Source organism: Adiantum capillus-veneris, chromosome 10 (genome assembly GCF_014529385.1).
Source record: "Adiantum capillus-veneris isolate H3 chromosome 10, ASM1452938v2, whole genome shotgun sequence".
In the NCBI taxonomy this organism is placed as follows: domain Eukaryota; kingdom Viridiplantae; phylum Streptophyta; class Polypodiopsida; order Polypodiales; family Pteridaceae; genus Adiantum; species Adiantum capillus-veneris.
Window position 1 is genome coordinate 2,278,213 of NC_140940.1, and position 18,389 is coordinate 2,296,601.

Genomic DNA, 18,389 nt, shown 5'->3' on the forward strand with positions numbered 1-18,389 from the left:
ACAACCATATCACTGAGTTGACGTTCAGGAAGTATGACGATAAGATAGATGCTACTATTATTCGTTCTTGGTTGCATCGATTTAATGCTTACTTTGCGACAACTAAGAAAACAGGAAATAACAAGGTTTTAATGGAAACCATGTATCTTGTTGGTGATGCCATTAATTGGTATCACGCATTGCAAGACGCACAGTTGATCGTACATCTAGAGAAATGGCAGAGGGTTTTCTCACAAAGCTAAGAGCTATAGAGATGGCAGATAAATGCTCTTCTCTCCAAATGCACTATCCTTCCTAAGACTTCAACGCCTCCTTTTATACAAGATTCAACACTTGTGTAATTTACAAGCTGGGCTACCTATCCCAGTATTATTTAAAGTGACTTGTAGGTTAGTGGGATTTTCATCATGGATGAAGTCACTTTTATTCTATAGTGCAAAGTCACTGATTATGTCAGTTTCATACGGGAAAGTAGATCAACCACATCGTTCGTATTTCCCGAAACAAATTTATAGGTGATGTCAAAGTGACTTAGCTTATAGACCCATCGGTAGATTCGAGCATTGCCCACTTTTTCAGCATTCTTCTCTTTGAGAAATTTGTCAAAATGCTTTAGGTCGCTTCTTAGAGTAAATGAGACTCCCATCAAGAATAGGCGAAAGGATAAGACTGCATTTACGCCTGCCAAGAGTTCTTGTTGAATGGAATGATAACGCAACTCAGCATCTCTAAAACGACCAGAAGCCCATCCGCAGATGATAGGAGTATCATTATGCAATCCACACAGAATTCCTCCCCAAGCCTCTTCAAAAGCATGATCAGAATAAACAATAAGGGGCTTATCGGTAGGAATATGGAAAGGAGGGAGATTGTTGCAAATATGCTTGATCTTGTTTACTGTCTCGGAAAGCTTGTCAGACCAGAAAAACATTTTGCTTCTTTCTAAATCTTTAAAAGGAAGTAAATATTTTGCCAGATGAGGATATTGAGGGGCAATCCATTGCAGGCATACAATAAAAGATTGAACTTCCTTGCGGTCATTAAGTTGATGTGGATAATTCTGAAGTTTCTTCAATACATGCTCCTGCATTTTTATACATCCAGTAGATATTTCTACTCCTAAAAAGGCTACTTGTGGTTGGCACAGCTCAATCTTTTTTAGGCTTAGCACTAGTCCTGTCTTTCTTAGTTTCTGTATGAACAGGTGTAAGTGCTTTATGTGACTAGCAATGTCTTTGGAATAGACTAGGATGTCATCGATGTACAGAAGGAAAAATTCTTTGTAGTCGGCAAACAGGATTTCTATCCGCTCTTGACACAAGGATAGTGATGGCTTCAAACCCATTGGAAGCATGTTGCATGCATACATGCCTTGTGGTACCACGAATCTAGTTTTGTATCTGTCTTTAGGTTGAATTTTCAATTTCCATAAACCACTCTTTAGATCAAATTTGAAAAATACCTTGAGAATCTAAATTATTCTCAACAAATCATCCTTTAAGGGTAGAAGAAATCATCCAGGCTCTAGGCTCTAACCAATCATTGATTGGTTTATAGTTGATTACTAACCTCTTTTTTCCACTCTTTTGTTTTGAATGATTGTTGACATAGAATACCTGATATGCGAAAGCATTGTCGGAGAGAGAAATCAATCCATCCTTGAAGTTGATATATTTTATATTACACATTTTTGTATCTTCCAAAGACATTCCAGGGCGTATGGCTTTCCATTATTTAGGTTGAGATTCTCCACGAAGAGAAATCCAATATTCCTCTTTATCCCAAAATACCAAGGGTTTCTCGCTAGTCGGTTAGCCAATTGAGAGGCTATCAGCTGAATCTCGGATGAGTGCTTTCTTTTCTCTGCTTCAAACCATACTACAAATCTTTGATCTTTCTGTGGATTGGGTAGTGTAGGCATAATCTCCCCTATTAAAAAAGTGCCAGGAGGTTTAGTGAAATCAGTGTAGGGAGTACTCAACACTAGACTTGTAATGAGCCACAAAACTGGCTGAAGCCACAAAATTGGCTCACATCAGGATTCTAGTAAATGAAACATAACTTTTTGTATATGACCTCAAAATTTCATGAAACTTCTTAATTATGGGTTCAAGATATGGAAAAGGTTTCTAAATACACAATTTACATGAAAATATCAAAAATAAAAAAATTACTTTTCTAAAATTAGCAAATTTTACGTAAAACTACACTTCAACACTTAACTTGGAGAAGTAAAAAATGTCGTCAGTCTTTGTATGGGTTAAAAAATCTTGGTACATCTATCACATATGTATTGAGGGATTTTTCAAAGAAGTTTGGGCCTACTTAACAATGATTTGATTTGTTTTCAAAAGAAAATAGAATGTTTTTGCCCATTCGCACAAATTAGTTGTAGAAGATGGCAATGGAAAGACACCTTTAGACCTTCATTTAGCTCTGTACTATTTTTTATCAACTCATATTGAGTGTTGGTCATAATTCCCTGAAATCATTTTCTATTTACATAACTAACATAGTATTGAGAATTTTTTTACAAAAGTCTCAAAAAGCCACAAAAGTGGCTGATTTTTTACAGGACTAGTGTTAAGCCAAAATTGAATAGAAGAATCGGTGGCAATGGTATAAGCAGTAAGTTGTGAAATAATGTCGGCTCTGAGGGTAAGATCAATATTAGGATGCGGATGCAAGTAGAGGGTAACCTACATTTTAGCACGCCCAAGAGCCAATTTGCAACAGTCAATTTTGTTAATTCTTCCTTCAAAAATATCAGCATACGATATTGTAATTCCGTAGGAACGCAGTTGAGTCAGTTGTTGTGGAAGCAATGCTTGATTGATGTATGAGATCATTGATTCTGAATCTCATAGAGCATCGAGTTAAAATGATTGCTCTTGAAGAAACTTGACCCATGGTTCAGAGTAAAAAGCCCTTTTATATATTAGATTAAATTTAATTATACTGCAAGTATTCAAATTTCTATCAGAGATCCATTCAGAAGAAGGCTCAATAGCGACTTGTGCTAAGGCAACCAAATCTGATAAATGGTGCACTATTCCAAACACATGGTCAAGCTTAACTTCGACAACGGCTAGTTGGGATTCTACAAAACGAAGTTGTTGATGCAACTGGTCACATTTGGTATCTCCTACTGGATAGCTTTGAGGTTGGCTTTATCAATCTTACTGCAGATCTGAATATATTCAGAGGCCTCATTCATGGAGTGAGAGTTTGAAGTCGAGACTGGATTCTGTATCACATTTGATTTGTGAAAAACCTCCTCATCTCTATTGCTCGGCTATGCTGGTCGCAGCCCTGGGTGCATAAGTCTCTTCCATTTTTCTTGTTGGGCAATAGAATTGGCATGTGCTACCATATTTTTGAACAAAGACAAGGGGGTATACCTTTGCTGCTCCTTTCTTGAGAGATTTTGCTTAAATGGTGGTTGTTGACTTTTCCATGATTCTGTTTTGTCTGATGAACTAGGACTAGAACCAGAGCTAAAAGGAACACACCTTTTTTGCTTAGGAAATGAAAAAGAATTTCTTACCATGTTGGTAAGTTGTGGTTGACTGTCATCATAAAATTTTGGTTCATCAGAGTGGTCAGCAGAAATTGATTCACTTGTAGAACCATCCGTTGATTGTTCTTTATCAGAAACATACTCAGTATATTGAGCAATAGGGATATCTTTTGTTTGCAAAACATTGTAGTAGATTACCTCATATTCAAAGTTATCCCTCAGTATTGCATTTTTGAATTTTTTTCTTTCATTGAGGACATTCTGGAGCAATATGTCCTTGTTTGTTACAGATGTAGCACCTTACTTGTTTTCTTTCTTCTTTGCTAGAAATTATAGAGGGCTTACTTACAAAGCTAAGAGCTATAGAAATGGCAGATAAATGCTCTTCTCTCCAAACGCACACTCCTTCCTAAGACTGCAAGGCCTCCTTTTATAGAGGATTGAACACTTGCATAATTTACAAGCTGGACTACGTGTCCCAGTATTATTTAAAGTGACTTGGGGGTTAGTGGGATTTTCGTCATGGCTAAAGTCACGTTTATTCTTTAGTGCGAAGTCATTGATTATGTCATTTTGATATGGAAAAGTAGATCAACCACGTTGTTCGTATTTGTCAAAACAAATTCATAGGTGATATGAAAGTGACTTAGCTTGTAGGCCTATTGGTAGATTCGAGCATTACCCACTTTTTGTAACAAACTTGGACACCCCAAGTCAAGATATATGAGCAAGACTTCTTTCGAGGAGGTGCACACACAGTGGCACAAGACCACTGTTTGGGGTGGTTTCGTGGCACAAGACCACAAAACCACCTCAAAAACCCGCTCTCAAGAAACCTCCTACTCCCAAGAAGTATACAGAGAAAGAATTAGAAGAGGTGGTTGATGCACGAATTCCTCATCTTTTTGACGTGCAAAACAAAGCTAAAAAGCATGACAAAAAGCAAAAGAAAGGCACTGACTTCCCGGGTTATTTGGGTCGTCAGCCTACATTTGAAAAGACAAGAAAGCAGAAGAAGCGTGTTCGATTTGAAGGAGTACCCAGTTCTTCTTCTTCTTCTTTTGACAGTTCTTCTAGCTCATTTGACTTGAGTGAAGAAGACAGAAAAGGCAAAAAGCAAAGCAAAAAGCAACGCTTCAGAAAGGGCAAGCAAAAGGCAAAGAAGCCTAAATCTCGCCCCGTGATTGACAGTTCTATAGAGGACTCGTCTACAGACAGTTCGGGCTCTGATCGCAGCAACTTTTATGCAAAGAAAAGAATTTTTACAAAGCCAACCAGTATGACTTTCTGGAAGACAAAAGCAAGAAAGTCCGAAAGTTTAAGGAAGGTGGACAGTCAATTAAATTTGACACATTTTTTGGTTATAGAGGTGCTTCGAAGGCTTTGTCTTTTGTACAACAGTTTGACATCGCTTTTGCGTGAGGGCGTTACTCAGATCACTCTAAGATTCGGAGAGCTACCTCTTACTTTAAGGGGAATGCTCAAACTTGGTAGTCCACGCTTCTATTAAACAAGACTGTGCCAGTTAAATGGTTGAAATGCAAGAGGCTTTCTATTTCTTCTTGGCTGACTCAACAGTATGAATGCGATATACGAACTGCTTGGAACCATCTTCAAATGACCAAGAAGGATACAGTGGACGCTTATTGCGAGAGACGCTGGAGCTCTTTTCTACCCGCCTCTTCATTTAAGAAGATCTCGTTCAAGGAAGAGATTGAGGGTTTACCTTGGGTCTTCCTATAGAGATCTGAGATCACTCCTTGGAACAAAAAGTCAGCTTCCATTCAGGAGTCGATGAGTCGTGCGAAACGGGGTTTTGCCATTCACTCAAGCAGTTTGACCTACCCACCGATGAGATCATGACACAAAGAGCCGAACAGATTTTGATAAATGAAAGTAGAAAGAGGAAGAGAAACCGAGAAAAGAAGGATGCACGACCCAAGATCACTCCTCAAGAGAGAGCTCGCTACATCAGGGACGGGAGGTGCTTTGGATGGGGAGAAACTCGACATATCTTTGCGAAGTGCCCTAAGAAGGCACAAAAAGAACATAACGACAAGGACGAAGAAAGGTCTAAGGGTTTGAGAGCAGCTAAGGAATGTGGAAGAAAAGGCAAGATGAAAATAGGACTGGTTCTAGATTGCGTCGGTATCGATCCCAGCACGTTGGACGAGAGTACAGAACTTTGTCGAGCTTGGGGCAAAGTGAACGACGAAGAACACCTGATGTTCTTTGATGGAGGAGCCAAGGCCAACTTCATTTCATCGGAATTGGCGGCGCGGATCGAGATCACTCCCGATCGGATGGGACCACTTGCGGAGGTAGTTCTAGCGGCAACCCGCAGGGAGGTAGCCATTACACCTGTCATTGGAAAACTTCGGTTGCATTGTCAGGGGTATTTGGGGCATGAGGAGTTTTACATAATACCTTTGGAAGGTTGTGATGTCCTTTTGGGAATTCCCTGGTACCACAAGAACAACGCCATGGTCGACTATTAGGCGAGGAAAGCAACATTGACCACAGAGAAGGGCAGAACCATTGTACTCGATATAAAACTTAAGGGCGAGTCTGTCCCTATTGTATCGGTTTCGGGCATTTCAAAATTAATGAAATCCAGTCTGTTTGTTTACTCGATATTTTTGAAAGAGTTGAGTGACGAGGATAGGACAAATATGTCTGAACTTGATAAAGAGCGCCAAGATTTTCTCCACGCTCATGCCGATTGCTTCACAGAGGGCCTGCCAGGCGAGTTTACCACCCGCTCGTCCTAAAGATCATTTGATTGATCTGATACCTAGAAGCACACCACCGAACCGGTCACCTTACCATGTGAGGCGAGCCCAGAACGAAGCGATTATGCACCAAGTGAAAGACCTCTTGGAAAAGGGTCTTGTCCAGCCTAGTACTTCACCGTACTGCTCTCGAGTGTTATTGGTTTTGAAGAAAGACGGATCTTGGAGAATGTGCATCGATTATAGAGCTCTCAACAAAATCACCATCAAGAACAGATTTTTGATCTTAGGATCGATGATATACTAGATAGATTACAGGGATCCTCGTGTTTTAGCAGGATTGATTTGAAGAGTGGATATCATCATATGCGAATCGCGTCGGGAGACGTCTGCAAGACAGTCTTTCAGACGACTTTTGGGTTATTTGAGTGTTTGGTGATGCCTTTTGGCTTAACCAATGCTCTTGCTGCGACATTTAACCGGATGATGGGTAGGATTTTTAGAGAGTCAGACTATTCGTTGGCACTTTCTTTGACGACATCATTGTTTTCTCCAAGGATGAGGTAGAACATACAGATCGTATACTTCAAGTCTTTCAGGCATTACGAAATCACAAGTTAGTGATTAATGCAAAGAAAAGTGAATTTTTCCTACTAGAGATACACTTTTTGGGACACATTGTGTCAGCAACAGGAGTGCAGTCGGATCCGGCCAAGATAGAGACTACCCGTGATTGGCCCGATTTGAAGAATGTCCATGAAGTTAGAAGCTTCTTGGGACTGTGTTCGTACTACATGCGGTTCATTCGAAAGTTTGGAGAGGTTGCTTCCCCTTTGCATATATTGACATAGAAAGGAGTCCCTTTCTCGTGGGGACCCACAAAGGTAACTGCCGTTCAGACATTGAAAGAGAAATTGACTGCGGGATCAGTTTTGATTTGTTGAACTTGCAGAAGTCATTTGAAGTATATTGTGATGCTTGTGGTTGTAGTTTGGGTGCTGTCTTAATGCAAGAATGCCATGTCATTGCTTACGAGAGCCGGTTGTTCTCAAGGTTGGAATTGACAGCACAGATTTATGAGAAAGAGCTTTTGGCGGTTACCCATGCTCTTACTCAGTGGCGGCATTACCTACTTGGAGCGGATTTTATTGTCTTTACAGACCATCAGAGTTTACACTACTTCTTGTCACAGAAGCAGCGTCAGAAACGCAGATGCGATGGGCGAACATCTTGTTACCATATACATGTGGTAGTGATGTGTGTGAACACACTAGGACCGGCAGGGCATTTTTTCCCTCTTTAGGAGGTTTTTTCCCCCGTGCATTGTATATACGCCCATCACTCTAGGGCTATCTATCTTTCCATTGCACACTAAGTAACACACTCTCTATTGTGTGCCTTGAGCTTCCTTCGTCTTCTCCAAGCTGTGTGTGTTTCTCTGCAACCCTAATTCCAACAATTGGTATCAGAGCAGGTCACGTCCTCCCGGGCTTAGTCGCCAGCTGCTCCAGCACACGCCTGCTCACTTTCTCCGATTTCAGTGAGCTTTGGCGAGCGTTCACAGGTCGACAAATATTTTCGGTAAGCTCAAAGAGCTTGGTCTGCTCAGAATTTTGATTTGGGCTCATTTCGGCCTCCGTTTCCACTACAGGCAGTACTGCACAGGCTATTTCGTCATTTTGTGCAAAATTTCTGTCAGAGCCGTTTTCTGCATAACAGGTGCCTTATAGTCTTCTATGGTTTGTGCTATATAGCACAGGTTGTTCTCGCTCCGTTTCTCCTATTTTCGAGCAGTTTTCACATTAGGTGCATCATTTACCATGGCTGAAAACAACACCACATATGTGTTCAAGATCTTTGTTGCTGAGGACAGGTTGGATGGGGACAACTACCCTATGTGGGCTTATATGATGCAGCATGTTCTTGTGTCAAAAGGCGTCTGGAACATTTTGCAAGGCATTGATGTACGTCCTGGTTCTGAGGATGTAGGCGATGTTGAGGATGTTGCAAGTCTTGCTGCAAGGATTGCAACTGTTAGAGTTGTTTTACCTACTACAGAACAAGCTCATTGGGATGTTAAGGATGCGCAGGCTCATGCATTGATTGCGTTGTCTGTGAAGCGCACTCTAATGGAATTTGCCTATTCAATTTGAGAGTAGCAGAATTTAATGAGAGTACTTTCAAGAAATGATTTTGTGAGCATGGCGGGTTGACATAATTGAAGATAGCAACATAATCATAGCAATTAGTTAACTTGGCATAGACAATACTTTTGCAAGAGAGAGAGTTTAGAGAACATGATAAAGTTGAGGACCGGATTTATGTGGAGCCGGTCCCCCCTCCAATAGGCATTTGTATTATGATTTCTCCCATAAAGAAAGACTTGTTACAATACAGTCTTTGTGTTCCTTGTGACCTAGGTGATGCCATGAAGATGGAAGGCTTCATGCATCACAAACATAACATAAACTTGAAGAAAGCTTTAACAATCCCAAGCCTCAGTCCCAAGACCTCTAACACCTTCGAAGGTGGAGAGAGCTAGCAGGGAATGAGGGTAGGGAAGAGGAAGAAGAAACATTTCGTAGGAGAAAGAATTAGTTCCTCACTTATCATACTCTTGTTGCTAGCATACATAATAGCATAGTAATGAAGAAGAAGAGAAGGCAAGCTTAAGCATTGAAGCATGGCTCTTGGTTGGATTTGCACTCCATAGCCAAGAGTGTTGGTGTAGGCTCTCAACCTCTACTTGCTTCGAGAAGGAGAGGGAGCTCTTGCACTTTGCATAGTACACAATGAGAGTGCTTGTGAGTGTGTGTGGGTGAGTATACCCCCTAAGCACCCCCCTAGCTTGCTTGGGTTGACCCCCCCTTGTAGCTCATGCTTGAAGCTCATTGGACCCCTCCAGGCCTAGCCAATCACAAGCAGAATCCATTACAAGCAACAAGGATAGCCTTGGGACAAGTGTCCCCCTTTCCCCTTTGAGAGAGAGAGGACTTGATAAATGCAAAAACAATTAGATAATTCAAGTAATTTATCATTGGACCCCTTTGAAGCCTAGCCAATAGGCTTCAAGCAACACATGAAGGTAACATGGGTAGGGAACTGACATGTGTCCTTGCGGCCTCTTCAAGCTGGGGCTTCCCTTGTGAGTGTGAGTGTGTGTTCTCTCTCTAATCCCTAGGAAAAGGGCTCGCCCCCCCTCTTGTAGGGATGCTTTTGACTTTAGGAGCTCAAGCACCTTAGTCATCAAGCATGACAAAGCACTTGGACTAGGGGGTATTCCCACAAGCATCTCAGGCAAGCATGTCAAGGCACCTCAAGCACCTTAATCAAGCGGCAAGTCAAGCACCTCAAGCATGGAGTAAGTCAAGCACCTCAAGCACCTTAATCAAGCATCTCAAGAAGGACAAACACCTCAAGCACGACAAGCACCTCAAGCAAGACAAACACCTCGAGCTTGGGCCGGGTTCCCACCTCAAGCTCAACCCTAGCTTACCTAAGGTCAAAGGACTTTTACACACATTATTGGAGGTCTTCAATGAAGCTAACCCTAAGGTCTTATGCTCCATTGGTTAGCCTTGCTCTTGATAGACCATCTCCCATTTGGGCCCCTTTACTATTGGCCCCGTGTTGAGATAGATCTATAAGCACATATCTATATCTTAACACTTGTTCCCGTTTATTCTCCCACATTAAGTGATCAATTTAATATGAGAAAATCATTTGGGTTGGTTAGATATTAGATTTTATGACACGCACCATTGTTCCTCACATCCGTTCAGCAAAATCTGCAAAACAGGCTTGGGATATTCTAGCAGGTCTTTATGCAAGCCGCAATGAGGCTAAAATTTCTTTGCTGCATAAAGAGCTGGAGTCGAAGATTATGCATGAGGAAGATGATATGGACACTTTCCTTGCTAGTGTCAAGGATATCAATCAGCAACTTATTTTTGCAGGTGAAGTCATTTTAGACAGTTCACTTGTGCAGACTGTTCTTGATGCCTTACCAGATTCCTACCAGACTTTTGCTAGTACTTGGAGACTAATGACCCAAGGAAATCCTGAAAATGTCAACTTTGATGCATTATGCACATTGCTGTTGCAAGAGTCACTTTCTAGAAAAAACAGGACTAGGCAGCGTGCAGTTGAACAGGCTTTTATTGCTTCTCAAAGAAAGGGTGGTAACAGTAATGCAGCCACTTCTTATGGTTCTACTGCGAGTGGCAAAAATACTGTTCCTAATGCTTTTGCTGGCAGCACTTTGTCTGGCAATTCTGGTGATAAGGGCAAAAAGAAGACGCGTTGCCATTATTGTAAAGCCAATGATCACTTGATCAAGACATGTCCTAAGTTGAAGGTCAAAGAGGCTAAGAAGAAAGAGGGTGGTTCCACTACAAATGCAGCCATTGTTGAGTCCTCTGTGAAAGGAGACTGTGTTGCTGATGTTGATGCAGAATGGGCTTTTAGGTTGCTGCAAATTCACATGTGTGGTATTTCGACAATGGTGCTACAAAGCACATTACCTCACATCGTGAATTGTTTACCTATCTCGAGTCTGTCCCTCATGGGAATTCAGTCACTTGTGCCAACAACGCCTCTTATCCAGTTCAGGGAGTTCAAAACATTGTGCTCACTGCTGCTAATGGCAGTTCCTTCACACTTGTTGATGCACTTAATGTACCTGGGATCAAGAAGAATCTCTTGTCTGTATCCGCACTTGCTAGACTTGGACTTGTAGTCAAATTTGTGGATGACAGATGTACAGTTTATGATCTCAGTTTTGGTGATTAAATTGTTGCATCTGGCCTTTTGTGCCGTGGGCTGTTTTGTATGACAAGTGTGGACAAAATTTTGCAAATGTTGTTGCAGATTCAAGGGCTATTTCAGATGTAAAACTTTGGCATGCACATTTTGGTCATCTGAATTTTGGCAGTTTGCTGCGTTTGCAAAAATCTGATATGGTTGCTTCTTTGCCGCCTCTTGAAGCACCTGTCAAACATGTTTGTGAAGGCTATATTTTGGGTAAGATGCAACGTTCTAAATTTCCAAAGGATGGTTCAGTTAGGGCCACATGCAGGTTGCAGCTTGTGCATAGTGATGTTTGTGGGCCCATGCAAACTCCGTCCTTGGGCAATTACCTATACTTCGTGACTTTCATTTATGATTACTCCAGGCATGCATAGGTATTTCCGCTTAAAGCGAAGTCGGAAGTTTTTATGTGCTTCAAACAATTTCTGGCTATGGCTGAAAATGTCTCGAAATGTACTATGGGCACCCTCCGTTCCGATCGAGGGGGGGAGTATATGTCTCATCAATTTAATGCATTTTTGGCTAGTCCTGGCATAAAACACCAATGTACAATGCCTTATACACCTCAGCAAAATGGTGTTGCTGAGAGAAAAAACAGGTCACTGACGGAAATGGCACGATGTATGGTCAAAAGTCAAGCTTTCCGCATTCTTTTTGGCTTGAGGCCATCATGTGTGCCACTTATGTACTTAACAGGTGTCCTACGAAAGCTTTGCAGTCTATTACTCCATATGAAGCATGGCATGATAGAAAGCCTTCTATTGAGCACATGCGTGTTTTTGGCTGTTTGGCATATGCTTTGGTGCCACAAGTGCAGCGCAGAAAATTGGATGATAAGGCTGTCAAATGTATTTTTGTTGGTTATAGTGCTGAAAGCAAAGGTTACAGGTTGTATCATCCGCAAACAAAAATTATTCTAGTTTCTCGGGATGTAGTGTTTGTGGAAGATTCTGTTCAGCCCTTGCTATCATGTACTAGAGACAGTAATGTAAGCTCACAGGACATTTATGACACTTTGTTGCCTCTTTTCAGTGGTGGAAATACGAATGTAAGTTCCAATGAGGCAAATGTACAGCCTATGGGGGTTTCTGAAAATGTTTTAGATCAGCCTATTACTGATGCAGATGTATATGATGTACTTGATGAGGAAAGGGCTGAAAATGAGCAGGCTAGAGGTATGCCAAAATGGCTGGTGCACACTTTGCGTGACAGTAAATTGGATGCACCTTTGTCTAGTCGTACTCGTTCAGGCTCTCGCCATGTATCTTATGCATCACATTGTTATGCTTTGGCTATGTCTAGTTTACATGATGTTGAGAAGCCTCTCTCTTTTGATGAAGCACAGAATTCAGAAAATTGGATGGCTGCCATGCAATCAGAATATGATGCACTTATAGAAAATGACACATGGACTTTATATGATTTGCCTCCTGGCAAAAAGGCCATTGGTACGAAGTGGGTTTACAAGTTGAAACGCAAGCCGGATGGTGAGATCGATCGCCATAAGGCTAGACTTGTTGCAAAGGGTTATGCACAGCAAAAAGGCATAGATTATGAAGAAACTTTTGCTCCCACTTGTCGTGTGACTACTATGCGTTTTCTATGTGCATTGGCAGCTCATTTTCGTTTGGATGTACATCAATCAGACATTGTTACTTCTTTCTTGAATGGTGACATATTTGAGGAAGTTTATGTAACGCAGACTCGCGGTTTTGTCATAAAAGGACAAGAGGACAAAGTGTGCAAATGTAACAAGGCTTTGTATGGGTTGAAGCAATCTCCTCGTGCTTGGTATGAGAAAGCTGACACTCATTTGGTCAAACAAGGCTTTCGTAACAGTCCAACAAAAAGCACATTGTATGTAAAGCGTGAGGGTGATGTACTTCTCATTGTGGTTCTTTATGTTGATGATTTGCTGATCACTGGACCAAATGAGAGACATATTGCTGAATTTAAGGCTGATTTGAATGCTACTTTCAAGATGAAATATTTGGGGCTGTTGCATCATTATTTGGGTATACAGTTTAAGCAGTGTGATGGTGGTATTGCCTTGTGTCAGAAAAGTTACATAGAGACATTGCTATGTAAGTTTGGACTTGAGGATTGCAAACCTATTGCCACTCCCATGGAAACAGGTTTGAAGTTGAGTCTACATGATGCTGGTGATCCTGTTGATGTCACTCTTTACCAAACTGCTATTGGCTGCCTCATTTATGTATGCAACACGAGGCCGGATATTCAGTTTGCAGTCTCACAGGTCAGCAGATTTATGCATACCCCAGGGTCTAACCATTGGCAGGCTGTCAAGAGGATTTTCCGCTACCTTAGTGGCACTTTACATCTTCGCTTGTTTTATCCCAAGGGCGATCATTGCCGCCAGACTTACATGCTTTTTCGGACTCAGATTGGGCTGGTTGTTTTGACACGCGAGTGTCCACAGGTGGTTTTTGTTTCATGCTTGGCAGTTCAAGTATATCATGCTTGGCAGTTCAAGTATATCATGGTTGAGCAAGAAGCAACCTACTGTGGCCACTTCGAGTTGTGAGGCAGAGTACACGGAAGTCTTCACAGCTACGGTTGAGTGTGTATGGCTCAAACGCCTTATGGCTAATTTGGGTGTTGGACAGGACACTGCCAACACTATCTACACTGAAAGTCAGAGCGCATTGGCAGTTGTGAGGAACCCAGTCTTTCATGCTCGCACAAAGCACATTGAGGTGCATTACCACTATGTCAGGGAGAGGCTCTCAGCAAGAGAGATCAACTTGGCTTATGTGCCAACATAGGACAACCTTACTGATCTTTTCACAAAGGCATTGTCTCGTGAGAAGCTTGAAGCTTTCCACAAAGCTTTGGGCTTACTCCCCTTTGTGGATTGATCCTAGGGCATGGCACTTCCCTTTACTCATGTGCCAGCTCTCATTCACCGCATCACTCTAGGAGAACATTCGCACGCGGGTGCAGCTCTCGTCATCTTTCCACCCGCAGACTGACGGGCAATCTGAGATTGCAAATTCAGTGGTTTTGGATTTGTCGAAGTCTTATATCTCGGATTTGAAGACTCAATGGAAAAAGTATCTACCTTTGTTGGAATTTTCCTACAAAAACACAATATACTCTTCGACTGGGAAGGCGCCATTTGGGATTATTGAAGGTGCTGCGAAGGTTCCACCCTTCCTAAGCATGAAAGATAAGATTTTTGATGCTGATGAGTACACGCGCGACTTAGACACGGCTTTTGCCAAGGTCCCCAAGGCTTTGCAGAAATCTTAGGAAAGACAAAAAAAGGTAGCGGATCACCATCGTCGCGATTTGAAATTGAAGGAGGATGATTGGGTGCTCTTACGTTTTGAGGAAGCACACAAGAGAAAGGAGAAGGGAAAGGAGAGGCTTTTTCCAAAGCTTAGTATGCGGTACTATGGACCTTTCCAGATCTCCGAAAAGATCAATGATGTCTCCTTCCGACTGAAAGTGCCTGACACTTGGAGGATTCACAATGCATTTCATGTGAGTTTCTTGAAACCTTTTAGAGGTGATGTGTCTGAAGATGGGGAGCTCAATGAGCAACCCAAAGCGGAATAAAACAAGGAGATCCTTGTTCCTAAACAGATTTTGGCACATAAGGATAGAAAGAATAAGGGTAAAGTACGAACGCGGTTCTTGGTTAAATTCAAGAACTATCCTGCATTGGATGCAAAGTGGATGGAGGAGGAGGACCTAGCAGATACTCCTCATATTGTGAACCTTTAGCATAGTCTACTCCAAATGGAACCCCGCATTGATAAGCTTGGCCGGAGATCTGGTGCAGTGGGTTGCACAAGAGAGGAGTTACTCTGCTCCGTTGTCAACAGATGCCTCAATTTTGGTACTAGAGTCACTGATGTCTCTTTGAGCTTCATGGATACTAAGAGCTGATAGTATTCTGTTGTATGACTTTATGAAATGGAATTTTTGAATATGAAACTGATTTCTTCTTCACTTGTTTTTAAGTGCAGGAACTGATAGACGAAATGACTGCAACATTTTGGTCTGAATGATCTCAAATAGACATGGTTGCAACAGGGGTTAGTCAATCGGGCCTCTATGAGGTTCTGAGTGGATCTAGATGCGATTGCTTATCGTATTGCCGATAAATCATGGTCTAAGATCCGAATGAATGTTGAATGTGATTTGTCATGTGATGTCAAGTGATGTGACTGTCGATTAGTACATGTGCTAGATGTGTGTTCCTAGAGCGTCGATACTAACAATCAGTGTCTGCTAAGGCAGTTTATGGCTTTTGTCTATTTTGCAAGCGTAATCGAGGGTGATTACAATGCTTTCAAGAGGGGGGTATGTCACAAACTGGTGACATGGCTTCCCAATACAGACACACACCCCCCCTTGGCAAGGACCCCTTTTGGCGGGCTGAATGGTGACGTTGCTGCAGAAGACTCCCAAAAATGTTGACGTTGCTGGCTATATGGTAGCTCCGCAAATTGCGGAACATATGACACGTCGCTGCCCATACGGAATTCCGTGAATTTTGGCGCTTTTTGCGGCAGATTTGGCGGCAGCTTTTTGTTGCTTTTTTTACACAAGAGAACTTGAGAGAGAGAGAGAGAGAGAGAGAGAGAGAGAGAGAGAGAGAGAGAGAGAGAGAGAGAGAGAGAGAACTCCTTTTGCTTTATTTTACAAGCAAGAGAGAGAAAGATCCTATGCTTATTTCTAAAGAATTTTGATTTTTAGCTTTTGGGCTCTGCTTTTTAGCATCCCTTTGTAATCTATAAATAAGCAAGTAGGCCTCTCACAGCTCAGAGCATCTGGACGCAGAGTCTGAGTGTGAGCGCCTACCCGCACTCTTGTACTTTGAACACAGATTAATACAAAAAGAAATACCCAAAGGAACGCCAGTCTTTGGGGCCAATATCTCTAGGCACGGAACTCCGTCGGGCCAGTGTCGAATCTATTTTGAACTATGAACTGTTTGAAGTGATTATTTGTGGTGTCGTGGTAGATTCTTGACTTGGAGTGTCCAAGTCTATTACACCACCTTCTCCCATATCTTTCACACATGTTTAAGCCAAGCTCTTCACCTTTTTCCATCAAATTTCCTTCACGCTTCACTTATCCGTGATATCATCTATGAAACCCAAGTCATGAAGCAACATTTTCATGCCAAACATGGTATGGGAAGCCGTGAGTCACAAACTCCTATGTATTGGTTGACCTGCTAAATGAGGTATTAAAATGGCTTATGGAGGCCTTGCCCCTAAGCAATCAATCAGTCATTGCCCAATGAGGACAATCTAAGGCCCACAATGGCCATACTCCCACAACGGATGGGAAAAAATGAATAGCCAAACAATGGCATGCAAGCATGGAAAACAATGACCATTGTGTAGCACAAGTAAACCCCATTGAGGGATCTCAACGTGATAACAAGAGCACACTCTGAAGGTGAGGAAACTCCTCACATGCCAAGATGGACAAGATGCACAAATGCTAATCGCATCCTCTGAGCCAATTGCAAGCCAAGATGCGCAAATGATAATCGCATCCTCTGAGCTTACTGCAGTACTGACATGGTCATTTTCAAGCATCTAGTAAAGAACACACACTATTAGTTAGGCACACACATTAATGCTTAGCAACTATGGCTAACACGTTTTCAATGCACCACAATTTCATAAGCACAATAAACAATCATATATACACGTGCACTAATCATGAGATTCTCACTTACCCTTATGCAGACATTCGTAACCTACATGTGTTGGTCAAGGGCAGGGTGCCCACAATTCAATGGCACAGAAATCATCCACCACTAATACTGAGTATGCTTCTAAAAATCCACTAGGAATAGAAACGGACCCAAGAAAAACAACAGATTGTTGAAGAAGCTGAGACATATGAATAATACTTTTTTGTTGAAAATTTCATACAAACCCACTTAAAACACACTTTATACTTGATCTAGTAAAGCCACTAAAGATTTTACTTATTTTGCATGTAACTCTTCTCTCCTTGAGGGGGAGAAAATGAAGACAAGTTCGAGAAGAGCACAAGTATGTTTTGACATTAAATCAAAGCATTAGCACGTGCTAATATCAAGAAGCATTGAGAATCAACAAATCACCTCAAGACAAGAGTTACAGCCAGTGTTCTGGAAAAATCATTTTTCCAAAAATACAAAATTCCTTTCCTTGAATTTGCCAAGAGGAAATTTTAGAAAATTAGGCTACTGTTTTAGGTTTTAACACAATTTTTCTCTATTTTGAGCCGGGATTTCTCCTTTTACCCTTGCCCTCAATCCAATTTGTTAATCGACACGACTTTAAGCTGAGACACATTTTTCCCGAACACTTGTTGCAGCTTTCAAGCATCTAGTAAAGAACACACACTATTAGTTAGGCACACACATTAATGCTTAGCAATTATGGCTAACACGTTTTGAATGTACCACAATTTCATAAGCACAATAAACAATCATATATACACGTGCACTAATCATGAGATTCTCACTTACCCTTATGCGGACATTCGTAACCTACATGTGCTAGTCAAGGGTAGGGTGTCCACAATTCAATAGCACGAAAATCATCTACCACTAATACTGAGTATGCTTCTAAAAATCCACTAGGAATAAAAATGGACCCAAGAAAAACAACAGATTGTTGCAAAAGCACAAGCAGAGGCCAATGAACGAATAGCAAAATGGAGGCTTCTCCGACGACGACTACACAATGGGCCTCCCCTGAAGATCAATGCCATTCAAATAACAGAATTTGAAACAGAGCACATGCAGGATCCCACAATTGCTGTCAAACTAGGATGCAATCAAGTGGAGGCGACGACAATGCTTGATTCAGATGCTCAAGGTACCGTTATCTCCTATAGCCTCTACAAGCAACTCCAACTTGACAATGCAAATGATCCACTAGTAGATAGTGTCCACACTGACTCCCACGCACTTCATGTTCCGCTGATGTGAATGCTGGGAAGGGCTGGGAGTTCTTTCTTGCAGCCACGATGGACAAAGAAGATGGAAGATGGAAGGAGAGACAACATCCGTGGCTGCAAGGATTTAAATCCACCTAGACGCTCCTCCTGTCTTTTTTATTTAGAATATAGATAGATAATAGAAGATTATTGTGGGATACAAAGAATGGGAATACACAACCCCAATGGGGAATACACAGCCTGAGTACCTCCTCCCATTCATGCCCGTGTGCCTTATTATATAGCATCCCCTCTTGCCCCACCAACTACATCAAGATATCCTCTCTTGCCCCACAAGGCTACATCACGATACAATATCGGCGGGTACTACCACGTGGACCTACTCC

At 41.8% G+C, this 18,389-nt stretch overlaps 1 protein-coding gene across 11 annotated transcripts in view; it reads right to left on the bottom strand.

The window, feature by feature from the left end:
• Positions 1 to 18,389, bottom strand: part of LOC147448373 (uncharacterized) — a 129,351-nt gene that overhangs the window by 11,843 nt on the left and 99,119 nt on the right. The window contains exon 5 of one of the 11 annotated variants that reach the window (XM_086521010.1): positions 1,493 to 1,929. The exons of 6 other annotated variants lie outside the window; for them this stretch is intronic. The gene's annotated coding sequence lies outside the window, so the exon portion shown is untranslated. Of the gene's footprint in view, positions 1 to 1,492; positions 1,930 to 17,087; positions 17,427 to 18,389 lie in introns of those variants that run through there. 4 more of the 11 variants (XR_015189342.1, XR_015189344.1, XM_086521005.1 and 1 more) reach the window with 4 other exon arrangements.